The sequence below is a fragment of the Schistocerca serialis genome, chromosome 9, assembly GCF_023864345.2.
Source record: "Schistocerca serialis cubense isolate TAMUIC-IGC-003099 chromosome 9, iqSchSeri2.2, whole genome shotgun sequence".
In the NCBI taxonomy this organism is placed as follows: Eukaryota; Metazoa; Arthropoda; class Insecta; order Orthoptera; family Acrididae; genus Schistocerca; species Schistocerca serialis.
In genome coordinates, this window is record NC_064646.1 from 390,530,067 (window position 1) to 390,546,654 (window position 16,588).

Consider the following 16,588-nt stretch of genomic DNA (forward strand, 5'->3'; position numbering starts at 1 on the left):
CTGGTGAGCCGGCCAGCCTGGATGTGGTTTTTAGGCGGTTTTCCACATCCAAGTAGGTAAATACCGGGCTGGTACCCACGTCCCGCCTCATTCACATGCTACACAAACATTCTGAAAATGTCTTCGCATTTGATCATGAGCTCTACACCAGACACAGACAGATGGAATACACAGAGGCTGCTCAGGTTGAGTTCTTACTTCAAAAAGGGCATCCGGCAGACAAATTAATTTCGTTATCGCTGTCAAATCTGATATGACAATGTTGACCCCGTAGCTAACAGGGAATGGGCAACAGAAGAAATTTCTAGGATATTTCTTCTATCAAATATCCACCTCATAGTCAGTAATACTGTGAGAAAGCTTATCCCACAGACTATTTTTCGGTTGCTCTTTTGAAACCTGTGATGCATGGATTTCGGTTAGTTAAGTGATTCGTTGTGGTTTATCATTAGTGCACTGATAAAAACCAAGCCATACTTACTAGTAAAAAAAATTATTCTTGTTATAAAATTTCTCTACCTTGGTGAATAGAATTGAATTTTAAGATACTCAGACAAATCGCAACGAGAAATATAATTTCAGAGTCAGTCTGTCCAAGTTACATTCAGCCCATTAGTTTCAAAGACAGAAAAACAGATCGAACCCAAGTATCATGAACTGAACATTATTATACAGACTTGTAGCATTCCAGTAAGAACCGGTACATTTTGTTGTTGTTGTCGTCATTAGCCTTAAAACTGGTGTGATGCAGCTTTCCATATTGTTGTGTGCTATGCAAGACTCCTCATCTCCGAAAAACTACCGTAAGCTAGATCCATTTGAACACTCTTGATGTATTCAAATCTTTGTCCCCCTCCACAATTTTTACGCCACGCAGATCTCGGTATAATTACCTTGTTGATTTCTTCATTCCTTAAGATGTGTCTGCATGTTTCTTTAGTGAAGTTTTGCTGAAATACCAAATTTAAAAATTTTCTATTCTCTTGTTGCTTGAACCACTTTTTGTGCGTTTAGCTTCCATACAAATCTAAACTCCAGACAAATAGATTCACGGCAGATTTCGTAACACTTAAATCTACATTACATGTGAAATGATTTATCTGCTTCAGAACTGCTTTTGGTGCTATTGCCAGTCCGCATATTAAATGCTCACTAGTGCAGGCATAATCAATTATTTACCTTCCCAAAATGCAAAATACATCTCTTTCCCTCGGCGCCTCATTTTCTCTTCTTACTGCATCAGTCTCACATGATTTAAATCAACTAATGCCCAACACTGTTAATTAAAATATGTTCCTTGTCAAACCTCTTTCCAAGATAAAATTCATTCTCTCAAGTGGTCTCCTGTGTCCCTAACCGTCTCTGACAGACTTAAAATGCCATCTGCAAAACTACTTCTACTGTTACTTCTAATAGTATATTTGGCATAACATATGATGTGTGAGTGCTAATCCTCTACTTTTAATAGCAAAGCACACGTGAGAAAAACGAACATAATATGCCAGTGAATATTGAGCCAGTAGCTTACTTAATGTTATCGACGACCCATTGGCAGGATTCTAAACATCTTTGGTCATGTCATAACAGCTGTGTCTATACTACGACCTGTTTGTAAGTGTTGGGCCGGCCGGAGTGGCCGTGCGGTTCTAGGCGCTACAGTCTGGACCCGAGCGACCGCTACGGTCGCAGGTTCGAATCCTGCCTTGGGCATGGATGTGTGTGATGTCCTTAGGTTAGCGGTTTAATTAGTTCTAAGTTCTAGGCGACTGATGACCTCAGAAGTTAAGTCGCGTAGTACTCAGAGCCATTTGAGCCATCACTGAACCTAAATTCCTTCTCCACATTTCTTCCAGATTTCCTTTATTCGCTACTCAGCGTACGGAATGAACAGCGTATGGGGATACTCTACAGAACAGCCTCATTTTGTACTCAGTCACTACTTCCCTTTCATGCCCTTCGACTGCAGGCTTGTTTCTGTACAGCTAGTAGGTAACCTTACGCTACCTATGTTTAATCCCACTTTTCTTTCCCTAGTAATGAAGCTCCTTTATTCTTGCATTACTATTCACGATATTCATGCTTCTACATTTAGCATTTTCTACCAAACTTATTTTGTTACACATCTGTCCTGCACTTTGCTTGTTTATTAGGTCTAGTTTTATATTTTATCGTTTGGTTAGTTAGAGTCAATATATTGTGCATTATGACACTGTTTTATACTGAGTTTGTCTTCCTGCCTATTTGATTAGTTTCTCAATTAATTATTTCTCCTCCTAGGACTACTCGCTCGTCTTTTATTGCGTTCTTTGCCGTCTTTCAGTCAATCGTTAGCTGATGCTCTTCTCGAACCTCTCTACAACCTCTATTTCTAGAAACTGATTCAGGTACCATTTTGTTAGTATCCTATATTTCTGCAGTTTCTTGTTCGGTGTTAAGCTGCTGTGCGTAACCAATAAACTGTGCTCATGGTCTCCATCTGCCCATAGAAATGTTTCAACATTTTAAATCTGGTGTCGAAACGTATATGTTACCATTACCCTATGTCTCCTCGTCTGTTCCTCATCCACAGATCTCTTTCATGACTTCCAAATATGAAACATTACATATTGTTTCATTAGAAAGTAAATTACAAACAGTTTTAAATACGCTACAGTAACTTAACAAAATTCTATAATTCCGACTTTTTCTTTACATTCAGTGATATCTGAATAGTCTTAGAAATTATTCTTTCCCAGTCGTTACTGAAGCCCTTTCTATTCCTCAACTTAAAGAATTTTTTACACATATTTACATAAATATTTGTCATTTACATCATGCGACTCATCGATCTACAAAAATGTCTCAAATAAATTATTAATAATAATGTTACTCACAGAAAATTTCGTATTTTCTCAAGTCACACTATACATTTAGCTCCTTTTAGTCCATTATCTGCATGGACATCACTTAACATATTATCTACGTTTGCCCTTGAGCGAGGAGATGGAAAGTGTATGTTCCTGTTGAGAGACTGTTAGCTGTTAAACTTCGAAATTTGTGGATCGAACAACGGAAATCGGATGAAAAACAGTGAAACACTTGCAAAACGATCCGCGAGAACGTTTGAAATACTTCAGTGTCAGGAATTTGGATCACTTCATGTCGCAAATGCACATACCATTGCACATGGTGCACTCTTGTTTGTACGTTTCAACCCATTTCACAAATATAATATAACACAAGACGCATGAACATAAACCTACTTCTTATGTTTTAGCGTTATAAAATACATTCACACATATAAAGAATTAAATTTATTATATTTCATAAAAATTACTAAAATAATAATGTCAAACGAATTGCTTTAGTGAAACAGGGCATTTATTACCCGGAAAGTGGCTGAAGTAAAATGTAAGACCCATTTTCAGCAATAATAACAAACTAAACCTCATCATTCACACTAAGACTTCGTAAGACTTATTAGAAATAATTAGCACTGAATACATTGTCTTAGCATAAATATGAATAAAATGATTCATAGGGACACAAATAACTATAAAGGAAACCACACATTTGTTTCTGAAGAGAGAAAACTTTTAAAAAGTGCAGAAAAGGAAAATTATTAATACCGCGATTGTGAAAGCGACTAAGGAAACGTAAAACATATACTACTCAAAGGTTCTATGTTCATGGGACACGTTATAAGTATGTCACCAATCTCTTCAGTCGTTGTTTCAGTAGTTTAATCGTGGTAGTTTCACTTGATCTTCATTCAAACAGTTAATCATTTGGTATCACGAGGCAAATTCCAACGTCAGAAAACATCTGAGAGGGTCCAGGAATCAAAGTACTGCTTCTTTTTCGTCGAAGATAACGTACCTAACCTTTCGACTACAGTGGTGGTTGGAGTAAATAATTATGAAGTAATTATGGTCAAGGATTAATATACATACACGTTCCTGTTTGAAAGCAGTATAACTGCGCTTAAATACGGTCAACAGTAAAATTCCAGAGGAAAGTCAGGAAAAAGATTAATAAATGCAATTTCATGTCCAAAGAACAAAAAGCATGAACTTATATTATAATGGTACTCATTGACTCAAAAGTGGGAATCCCACCGAAAATCCATATGCAGCATTATCCAAAAAGATATACAGTAAGTTTATATACACACTCATTGTCATAAATACACAATTACTGAATGAAATTCTGAAGCAATAATAGTCTTCACGGAAGGGAAACGCAGGAAAGACCATAAATGGCTGTGACACAAAAATTACAGACGTTGAAATTTGCGTAGCCTCTGCGTTTACTTCTTTCAATGTAACTGGTGTATTTTAAAAATACATCAACTTATGATGTAATATAGAATATTTTGTAAAGTGATTGTGTAGCCAAGAACTGAGTGTTGGCCATAGTCACTTTTTGTTGTTCCGAGCTATGAGTGCAAAGGGCAGAGATTACTGTCATATCACCAGTCTTACCTGCAATGGACCAGTACCTCATTGAGGAACTCAATAAACGTACTTGCGGTACTTTATCTACCCTCAGGAACAGGACGGATTACTGTGATATGACATGGGTAAGAAGTAGGAACAAGAGAAAATGTCCTAATGAAGCATGGAAAGCTTCCCCCTGGTACATTGGGGGAAATTGAATAGGCTAAACATTTGAAAGATAGTAAAATCGAATTTTCACCAGTTACAGAACAAAGGATAAAATTTCTAGAATAATTATGTAGAAGACTATACTTTGATCTACAGCGGGGTAGCACAAGAACAAAGAGTAAGTAAAAGTGTTGCCATCTACAATCCTAGAAAATATTAAAATAAAATACTTGAGTATGAAATAAAAATGAACGCATTGTGCTGGTAGGAATCATAGGTAAAACAGTAATACAAAGAATAACAGAAACTACTGCTCCACAAGAAGGAAATATTGACGCATCCAGGGCCTTTTACAAATAATTACAAGTAATATTTAACACCTTGAATAAAAACCAGATGTTCTCTATGGGAAATCTAAATGCTATAATTGGAAAAATACCAACTTCAATAACAGCAGGCACATTTGGAGAAACGTATGTAATGAAACCGGAAAAATACGCAACGATTGTGCAAACTTATTTAAAAAATTTATTAAAACATAGAACTTTATCTGTCTCAGAAATGTCGGAAGTTACCAACATTTGCAAGTGATGTAGATGCATAATCAACTTACTTTTAATGTGAGAGATCATTAGCTGGACGAGGTTCCTGCCATGACCATTAGTATATCATGCTTCCTGGCAGATGTATCTCTGAGTCATTCAGGAAATAATTTTTTTAAGAAAATAAACGTGCTCCATAAACAACAGCATATTACCTGAGGTATTTTGATAATAAATTGCTTGTACAAGACGACACAAGACAGGGAAGTCGAACGCTGCTCACATAATAAAATAGTTTCCACGACAGTAAGAAATTCATTGTATAACACGAGGTTTAGAATATCTTAATTTTCATTATATTAAAATCTACAACTTTCAACAATAATTGAAAATACATAACTCCAACTTACGCCACACAAACCTGGAACATTCAGGCCCCCCTCCACGAAGCACACTCACTTAATTTGTAAGAAAACAGACGTACCATCGACCCTGGTACAATAATAAAATATCTCCACGGTAGATTGTTACACAGAAATCGGGTAGTTCGTACACGCAAATGCACGAAAATAAAGTACCACGTAACTAGGCCGTATTTCACAAATACCTGCTCAACTATTTTTAAAAAAATTACGTTTTCTTTCTCCAATGCGAATGAGTTAGGATACCTACTAATCTAATAAATAAATAAATTTCACTATATTTCAACAACAGTGTGGTATATAAAACACCATTCATCAGTTTACTCTTCCCTCAGGCTGCCTTCTTACAGAAAAAAAATTTCGGAAAATTTTCCGTTAGTTGGCCACAGAAGATTGTATTTCAGCGACGGATTCGGCATTTCCTATGAATTCTGGAAAGACCCGTTGCCCACATGCACATTAATGTTGACAAGACTTTACGTGCAGCTCTCAAAGCCGGCGATCCCACCATGAGTGGATTTTTGTGATAAGCTACATTCAGAAAGTCCGTGCGGTCATTATCATTATCGTTTTCCGGTGGCAGAAACTTTTAGTTGCTTTAGGTATGGTGGAAGAGTGAACAAATGGCTGTAATGGCTGCATCGTAAGCCATAAACAACTGCAAGATGAAAGTCGTTGTTTGTGAAAATTAATCTATATACCCTACAAGGACAAGAGAGTAAACACAGGAGCGTAGGGAGAACGGACTGAAACATAGTAGACGGTATTCCTTCCATCTGATTGCCACAGTGTATCGAAAAATAATGTACAAAATTATGAAACCATGTTTCATAAACAAGTCTGAAGGAAGCGAGAAATGAGGGGTGAATTGTGTAAGAGGCGATCAAAAAGTATCCTTTAGAAAACCGTAGATTTCCGAATCAGTTTGTCAATTTGTCGTAGTCGATGCGAGCACAGAGGCAATCACCGCACCGACGCGCCATTATGAAGATACTTGTATGGTAAACACCCTGGACTGATGTGTGAAAAAGTCCGTAACAGCCCGCTGCACATCCTCCTTCAATAGAAATCATTGACCCTTGAAGGCCTTTTTAAAGCGACCGAAAGCGTGATAACTACAGGGGGCTTGTGCTCGTATGTCTCCACTTGAGCTGACGAAATTCTCCGTTACGTCATTTTCAATATTCGGATTTGTGTTGTTATGCAACAACACCCTCTGCAGTTTTCTCTTGACATTTGGCTTTAATAGCACACTTAAACTTCTCCAGTGTTGCGCATCACGTTTCTCCAGTGATAAACACACCAGTTCCAGTGAAATACTCAAGCAATGGCCCAAAAATCAACGCCCAGCAAGTCGCTGATGCTTGAACTTCTTGATAGGAGGGGACGACGTGTGCAATGTTGTACATTCTTCGAAGGAAGTCTGCCAGTGTTGGTCCAACGTCAGCCAAGGAAACAATAACAGAACATGGGCTCTGTTTCGATGTGTTTGATAATAACATCGAAATAACTCACGCCTTTGCATTTAGCGAATGCACTTCGGAAAGTCACGAATGCCACACACATCTCTTGCCTATATTTGAGTGCTTATATTCGAACATGATTGCCCCGCTACATTCCATATACTTTCAAATGGAAACTCTCTCAGACGGACTTTCTTCATCACCCCTTATATAAACCACCCCTTTGGGAGTGACAATAGAAAGTTTCTTGTACTATGCTAATTATTATATCACCCCGAACGGTGTTACATCTATTGGTTTACCGGTGTTTGTAGTTACTGCACCTTTCCAAGGGTCAATCACGTCATGCTCGAGGCATATCGATGTTTGAGTAATCTGAGAGAAATCTCAAGATTCTGAGTCCTAGCTGTATGGCAAGCTGTTGAGTTTCGGGAATTCATTGACCGATATTTCTTTGGAGAAATATATGAGCGCATAGCGTATAAATTGCTGATGACTTGCCTCAATTTCTTCCTTCTATCGTGCAAACTAACTTCCTCTCTACGATATAAATGGGTTTAACACTCCAAACATCCACCATAAGAAAATAAATTCCTAACAGCGCTGCATTGTACACTTTACTTTCGCCGAAATATGGTCGCAACTATATAAATACGTCGCCTGTGGTCTCTGGCCTTTCGAGTATCCAGCACGGTTCTGGGATCCCAGATAAACAACGAAAACCCTCCGATCTGACATACACTCGCTGGTTAGAGGTCTCTTGTCGGATTGACGTGGTCTACAGTTTAGTGGAAAACGACGGGACAGAGATTGGCGGGTCGGATCCGTCAACGATCTCCGCAGAGCTTACCTGCCATTTTGGCTGTTCACAGAAATAACCTCGCGTGCGCATTAACTGTTGCACAGCACATGGACCAAACGCAACACCTCATAAAGAAGACAAAAACTTTGGTAACATTAAAGAATTGTCTGCTCGAGCGAATAGCAACTCACCCGCATAAAACCACAAAGCTTTAATGAGTAGGCAGCTTCCGTTCCTCATTGTTATCTTTTTGTTCTGGTTCATTCCGTGGATGTGTCTCAAGAACATGCTCCTCCTTGTCCTGATGACGACAGAAAGTTTCTCTACCTTGGTATACAGTTTCTGGTTTCTGTGTTTCTAAACTGACCATCTTCAATTTTCGAGGTCCTAATGTTCAGCTGAGAATCTTGAGTTCTATCATTTCATGTCTCTGCATCACTCCGTTACTTGCTAAGTTTAGAGTTTCTGCCACATTTAGAGCTTCAGGGCATATCACTGTTTGATAATGTTTCATTTTTGCATTTATCGAAATATTCTTCTAATTGTAGGTGTGATATTTACTTTATGTGCTAAGTTCATTTTGTTTATTGATGCTCACATTGCTTCTTCTTCGGTCAGTCCAATGTCTATTCATTTTCGAAAGTATCCGACGACGGAGACCTGTAGGCCTGCTTTAGCAGCGTGTCTCTGCAGCTCAGTGGTTTGGTTAACTGCCTCTTCTAGTGATTCCGAGAATGTCACAATACCATCTGAGAATGCTAGACAATCTACCCGTACTCCTTTATTCTCACACCCCTTTTGTATTCCACCCATTCCTTTCATTTCTTGTCGCCACTCTCTGATCGCCTTTTCGAGGACACAATTAAAGAGCTTAGGGGAGAGTCCGTCTCCCTGTCTCGCCCTGCTTTTAATCTTATAGGCCTCGGAAAGCTTTCCTTTGAACTTGACCATGGACGTTATGTCGTTTATGGTCTGTTTAAATAGTTCACTGGATTTTGTATCCAAAGTCGTCTCCCCTAAAATTTGTGACACAGGGTGTCTGTCTACAAAATCTTAGGCTTTCTTGAAATCTATGACTGTAAACACGAACTTTTTTCTCAATAGGTTTTGATAAGCGATTATCAGTTTTAGATTCAGGATCTGTTCTGCGCATGATCTCTCGTTTCTTAAGCCTCCTTGGTACACACAAATTTATGGATTTAATTCTTTTTTTTTTCACTCTGTTTGGCAGTGCTTTTGAGAACATCTTATAGGTCACAGGTATTAATGAAATTCCCCTGTAGTTCCCATGTTCCGTTTCATCACCCTTCTTGTAGGATGTATTAGTGCCGATGTTCAGCCTTCTTGAAGCTGCTCTTCTTCCCAGATTTTTCGTATAATTTGTGTTATTTCTGTGATCACATTCTTGTTCGTATACTTAGAAAGAGTTCTGTGATGATCCCGTCTCCAGCAGGTGCTTTGTTATGTTCCAATGTTCTTATAATATTCTTAACGCCTACTATATTTGGTGGTACCGAGTCGGGATTGGAATCTTTAACAAAGGTGAGGGGCCAACACCGTTGGGTAACGAATCGCTGAGCGGCAGGCCTGTGCCTTTAAGGCTTCCACACATCATTCAGAGAGTCGACAGCATTCGTGGTTGTCGCCGGTTGAATTCATATGATTTGTTTCACATTACCTGCGTCAGTAAAATGTGATGATTATTCAACAGCTGGGATACTCGAATGTTAGCGCAACTTGAGTGCCAAGAATGTTATCCCATCACGATAACGAGGCACGGAAAAGAATTGCCTCTCAACCCATGCAGCTCTTTCGCTTGGATGGCGACGAGTTTCTTGAAAGAAATTGCCCAAAGACGAAACTTGGTTAGATTTTTTAAACCAGAATCAAAGAGGCAGTAAATGGAATGTCATCACAGAAACTCACTGAACGATAAAAAAATCAAAACAGTGCTATCGCCAGAGTCGTTATGATTACAGTATTCTGGAATGCAGAGTGTGTGTTCATGGTCCATTTTTGGAGCAGGGATTTTCAATCAATACAGACTAAAACGTTACCATCTTCAGGCACCTTAAAGCACATCTTATTATAATTCCCCCAACGAAAGTTATGGCTGATGTTCTTCTTTTGCATGAAGATGAAACTTCCAGTTGTTTCGGCCCTATGAGAATTTCGTCGTGGAATACACTTTGAACATGATGACGCTATGAAAGCATTTTTGCTTCAATGGTGTCAGAAGCAGCACGAAGCGATTAACTGTACTAAAATATATCCCTTTGTTAAAAGCCGGATCCAGACCAAGACGATGGACGGTAGTTATATTGAAAGTAATTAAATCAATCGTGAATGTTGTTTCGTCAGTCTAAGTAGTTGCACTGTTAACAAATTAAAAAAGGGGGCATTACTTTTTTACGAAACACGTATAGTACCAGAAATGCAATTTCACAGTTACATATCTCGAATCAGAATGAAATACGTTAATACTCCGGTATTATCGTTATTTGTTACAGTCCTATTTCCTTGAATCACTCAAAAAGTTCGAAGAAGCCATCTTTAAATTGCACATGAACATCTGTTGTACAGTTTATACGAATACATGCGTACATGACACTTGATAAATATTTGTATACCAGTTCCACGTAACACTCCTCCTTCTCCCCCACAAACCACCCACTATTCCTTTCATACATGTGTATGATTCAGACAGCATTTAAAATTAATTGGTAGCAAACGAATTTGTGAGTACTACTTTGCCAGTGAGACGTTAGTGTGGATGTAAGCCAATGTTAATGAGCACAGTTTTTCAGCTACTTGTCTTCTACCTTAAATATATCATGAAGTGAGATATTTATTTAAAGTTTATTTGTTGAAAGTGGACTTCCTATCACAGGTGGACTTTCTATCACATGTGTAATTGAATACAATTTCTAACCTGTAACATGCAAGTGTGGTTGAGACTAATTTCGTTTGTACCATGCATCAGTACAAAATAAGAAAGTGCAAAATTACCATTCTTGGCAGTAAGCCTAATATAATTAGAAATCTCACCTCTCATTAGTTATCATTTTAACAGCAACCTACACTCTTGAGACGAATTCTCGCTATTTAACAGTATTACATAACCACTGTATGAACACATTGTTCATACGAAATCAGGACAGTCAATTTTACGTCCTTCTAGTGGTAGTGATCTTGAGACTTCATGACAGATTGAAGCTGTGTGCCATAGTGGGACTCGAACCTAAGACATTTGTTTTCATGTGCAAGTACTCTACCAACTAACATACCAAAACACGGGACCCAGGCCACCTTGATAAACATATATTTGTTTGTACTTCTTTTAATATTTTTTAAACTTCACAAATTTTTTTTTCTAGATACTGATCTTCAACATTGTTGTCGTGGTGTTCAGTTAAAGACAGTTTTGATGAAGCACTCCATGCTTCTCTGTCCATTGTAAGTCTCCTTATCTGCGAATTATCTGATTAACTAATGCAACTTACATCCATATACGTCTGCCTACTGTATTCATCGCTTGGTTTCCATCTACGAATTTTACCTCCCACACTTCCCTCCAGTAATAAACCAGAAACTATTTGATGTCCCATAATGTGTCATGTCAAAGGGTCCCTTCTTCTAATCACGTTGTGCCACTAATTTCATTTCTCCCCGATGATATTCAGTACCACCTCATTAGTAAATGGGCTACCCATGCAATCATGGGCATTTTTATAGCAAAACATTTCAACAGCCTTTACTGTCTTTTTGTGTAAACTGTTTATTGACCATTTTTGACAACCACACTTCGCTATACTCTATACAAAAACTTCCAGAAAAGTCTTCTTAACACTGAAATGGATATTCGATGTTTACAATTTCCTCCTCTTTAGAAACGGTCTCCCTACCAACGCCAGACTACATTTCATGTCCTCTTCTAATCATAGGGGAGATCAATTGTTTTGCTGCCCAAACAACAAAACTCATCAAATATTTTCACATTGTCGTCAGGAATCTCATTGCCACTATTTCCACGAAACTGCATGTTAAAAACAACAAGTACATTCCTAGGATATGTCAAGATGCACAAGTATTGACATTACAGAAATTGAGGGGTAGAAATAAAGGCGCTTATTACCTACATAATGCAGTACGCAGCGTTAAGAACTGTACATGTGCACAGAAAGAACAACAAAGCAGAATACGTACACTCACTGGTTATCATCGAAACTAAAAGTTTTGGGATCACAGACTTATAATAGATCATGCCAAAAAAGAAAACGCACAAAATCAGAAACATAAACCAACATAGCTTGTTTATATATTTTTTTAAAAAAAGTCTATAACTTTTGAGAATCATAGTAGTTCTTACGAAAAATTACTACATGTCGTATGGAGTACTCAGTAGTCTGCATACCGATCGTCTAAATATTGTCAGCAGCAGATACACAACAGATGTAGTTATCCAGTATCAAAAAACCCTACCAGCGAAAAAACCTAAAGGGCGGCAAATTTCTAAGTAAATGATGGTAAGGAAAGAATTTTCGGGTGATACTCATAGAATACCTAGACTGCGTAATACTATACGCCAAAAATAAAACGAAAAGATATAACTTGGTGTCCTTTAAACAACAGTTAACCGGCGGGAAAATAGCAGGTTAGCACAAGCGGCGAACCCCACCAACCATTTCAACCATAAGGAACCCTCCGAAAATGTCACTTGACTATGTAATTACTATTCACTTGCGAATACAAGATTACAACCTATGTAGTGAGTCATGAAACCTATATACATAGGAACTAACTCATGGAAAGCTCTGTCACAAAAAGTACTGAGTGAACGCGTAAGGCTAAAAGCAGGGTGAGCGTACGATAAACCAACCAGATTACAAAGCAGAAGGATAATAGTTAAGGTTCACACTAACGCAAAAAGGAGCAACAATTGTTCTGTCTAAGACTGAAATGCCCGGCAGCTGTAGGTAACCATGACTAATATAACAAAAATAACACATAAATGTGTGTTGGTTTCTGAAAAAATCGCATAGCTGCGTTGGAGATCTTTTAATTTCCAGATTCACAACGTTTTTCGAGCCCAGCCATCATCTGGTGACCTTTCGGCATTTAAAATTTGAAATTACAAGCTCTTCCCATAAATTGAATTTAAGTGTGCACAAATACATGGTTCACAAACGTACAAAAATTATAAAAAGTAAAAGGCCTCACAGTAGGGGAAAATGTACATACCATGCGCAATTTTATGTACTCAAGAAGCAGATGTAAACAACGTACATTAAGAAATGCACATGGTATTTCAGGTGCAATAGCTTCTCACTCGCACAGACAGAAACCAGATGTTCCAGAGCCAGAGCTGCAGTTAACGTGCGCTGTGGCCGATAGGGGACACCGCCAGGTGTCCGAGCCGACACTATTATAAGGAAATTAAACATAAGATGTATGTTAAGGTTACTAACAATGACAAACGTAGAGCGAAAACTCATAAAAAAGGTGTAAGATGTGGCAGTAAATGTTACATTCGTGAAAATTACAGAATAAAAACATACTCAAAATTGCGACAAACGTCCCCGTACAATTTTTGTTATAAAGAGTGGTCGCAAAGTGTGTACGATTTTTACTTCCAATTGGAATTGTAAACATTATCTAAAGTATGTAAACGCAACCTCTTGTCCCAGTGATATGATCATTAACTGAACGGTCATGGAAGCGTCATAATCAAATAAACAATTTTACTCTCATAATGTAGCCCTTACTTCTGAAAAAAAAAATTACTTAAAAATTTTAAAAAATAGAAAAATTAAAAAAAAGATATTTTTAACTTCGCCATTGCCGTTCCAAAGCCCGGATGACAAAGAAGGATGGGAAATATAACTGTGTAGAAAACAAAATCACCGAATTGTCTGAGCTTGAAGAGCCTATCCAGATTAATTTCTTTGCTGAGAAACACCGTATGTACGAGCATGTGAAACATCGAGTCTGTGCTGACAAACACAGAATGGATGCTTCAAATGTTTGTACAGAAGGTGCAAAAATAAAAGCTTGGTACAAATTTATGGATTCTTCCGTTACTTCTTGGTAGAAGTTAGACCTTAAACTTAGTGCAATTATCATTAATTAAACACATATTCTAGCATTATTATTACAACAAAACTGTAGCGTGGGTTGCAGTAAAAGATATTTATTTAAGCAGCGACTAGTTTCGGGCAAAGCCTGTTTCCATACCACCATGTAAAACAAAGACTGTGACAGCCACATTATAGATGTGAATAAAACCAAAGAAGATGTATAGCTGGTGCAGCACTGAAAAGGTTAATTTTAACAGAGAATTTTTCTTAAGAACTAATGTGATTCTCGTGTGTAAGTGTTCTGGGTAATTATTATAAAAATACTAGATCGGCATTATTCCTTTATACTTCTGACTTAGTAAATCTATTTTATGTTTTCGGTAAGTTTGAAATGTTCTATTATAGCTCTATGATATGAAAATATTTGGCATCTTTGCTAACCAGCATGTGTACTTATTCTGTTTTGTTATGCATTGTGTGCAAAGATACTCTTCTTAACCCTGCACACAGCATTTTCTAGGTTTTCATAATTTTTGTCAATATGCCTTATTTTCTAGTGTTATGTCCGCACTATAACAGAACAAATATTCCGTGATAACCAAATTTATTTGGCGTTCTGTCACTAAAAACAAAACTTAAGTTCGACTACACAACACTTCGCTGGCTGTAGCGTGAAGGAGAAATCAGAGTCACTAGTAAAGAATACAAGTCTAAACCACTGCCGACCAGTCGATACCGACACGTCGCCAGTTTCCAGCCAGGGAGGCCACAGTACGGTTCGGTTGTTGTGAATCCAGCAGCCGGGTAGTAACACAGTCATCGGCGAAGATTGAACTGGTTAAACTTTTTTTTTTACTTTATTGTTATTTTAACACCTGAACAATCAGGTAGGCTGGCAGCGGCATGCTACGGCGCTCTTCAGCCATAGAGTTGACAATCGCAGTACAAGAATGGAGAATGAAAATGAACATAGTGACAGGCAAAAAATAGTGGTCACAGTCACACAAAAAATACGGAGCCGTTCACACTCGACGAGAAAGACACTGAAAACACGTTGACACGGCACACATAACACTGATGAATCCGATGGCACAAGTAAACGGAGAAGCGTGACGGCGGACACTAAAAACACTAAATGACGTCACACACACGAGACACAGATGGCGATGATCTCCGGCGCGCGAAAGTCCACGTAGCGTGTGCGAGTCCGGGGACCTGCCAAGAGGGGAAGAAGGGTGATGGCGGGTGGAGAGGGGAGATCAGAGATGCCAAAGGCTGAGGAGAGGGGAGGAGGAGTAGAAGGACAGGGGAGGGGAGGCTCGGGGGAGAAGTGGTGAGAAGGGGGGGGGGGAGGGATGGAAGGTGCCCAAAGGAACAGATACAGGAAGAGAGAGGGAGGATCAAAGGTGGTAGGAGGGGTAGATGGAGGGGAGGAGGACATCATCAGGGAGGGGGAGCTGGCGGAAGCCACCTTGGGAGAGGGTAAGGAGGGTGGAGAGATGAAGACCGGGTGGGATGCGGGAATACAGGCGCGGCTGCGGGCGGGTGTGGGAGAGGACCGGGGAGACGATCGGGTGAGGAGGATCGAATTTACGGGAGGTGTACAGGATCCGTATCCTTTCAAGGAAAAGGATGAGGTGGGGGAAGGGGAGGAGATCGTACAGGATCCACGTAGGGGAGGGGAGACGGATGCGATAGGCGAGGTGGAGAGCATGGCGTTCAAGGATTTGGAAGGATTTATAAAAGGTAGGGGGGCGGAGATCCAAGCCGGATGGGCATAACAAAGGATAGGGCGGATGAGGGATTTATAGGTGTGGAGGATGGTGGAGGGGTCCAGACCCCACGTACGGCCGGAGAGGAGCTTGAGGAGACTGAGTCAGGAGCGTGCCTTGGCTTGGATTGTCCGGAGGTGGGGAGTCCAGGAGAGGCGACGGTCGAGGGTGACGCCACGGTACTTAAGGGCGGGAGTGAGGGCGATAGGACGGCCATAGATGGTGAGATAGAAATCAAGGAGGTGGAGGGAAGGGGTGGTTTCGCCTACAATGATCGCCTGGGTTTTGGAGGGATTGACCTTGAGCAACCACTGGTTGCACCAAGTGGTGAATCAGTCAAGATGGGATCGGAGAAGGTGTTGGGAGCGCTGTAGGGTGGGGGCAAGGGCAAGGAAGGCGGTGTCATCGGCAAACTGGAGAAGGTGGACGGGGGCTGACGGCGGCGGCATGTCCGCCGTGTACAAAAGATACAGAAGGGGGGAGAGGACGGAGCCTTGGGGCACACCGGCAGAGGGGAAAAAGGTGTAGGAATCTGTGTTATGGATGGTGACATAGGAAGGACGGCGGGAGAGAAAGGAGCCGATCAGATGGACTTAGTTAACGGGAAGGGCGAAGGTTTGGAGCTTGAAGAGACCGGAATGCCATACGCGGTCATAGGCACGTTCGAGGTCCAGGGAGAGGAAGATTGAGGAGCGACGGGAATTAAGCTGTTCGGAAAGGAGATGAGTGAGGTGAAGGAGAAGGTCGTCGGAAGAGAAGGACGGCCGAAAGCCACACTGGGTAATGGGGAGGAGGCGGTGCTGGCGGAGATGCTGGTGGGTGTGTCGGGTGAGGATAGACTCCAGGACCTTGCTGAAGACCGAGGTAAGGCTGATGGGATGGTAGGAGACGGCGGACGGCGGTTTGCCAGGTTTAAGGAACATC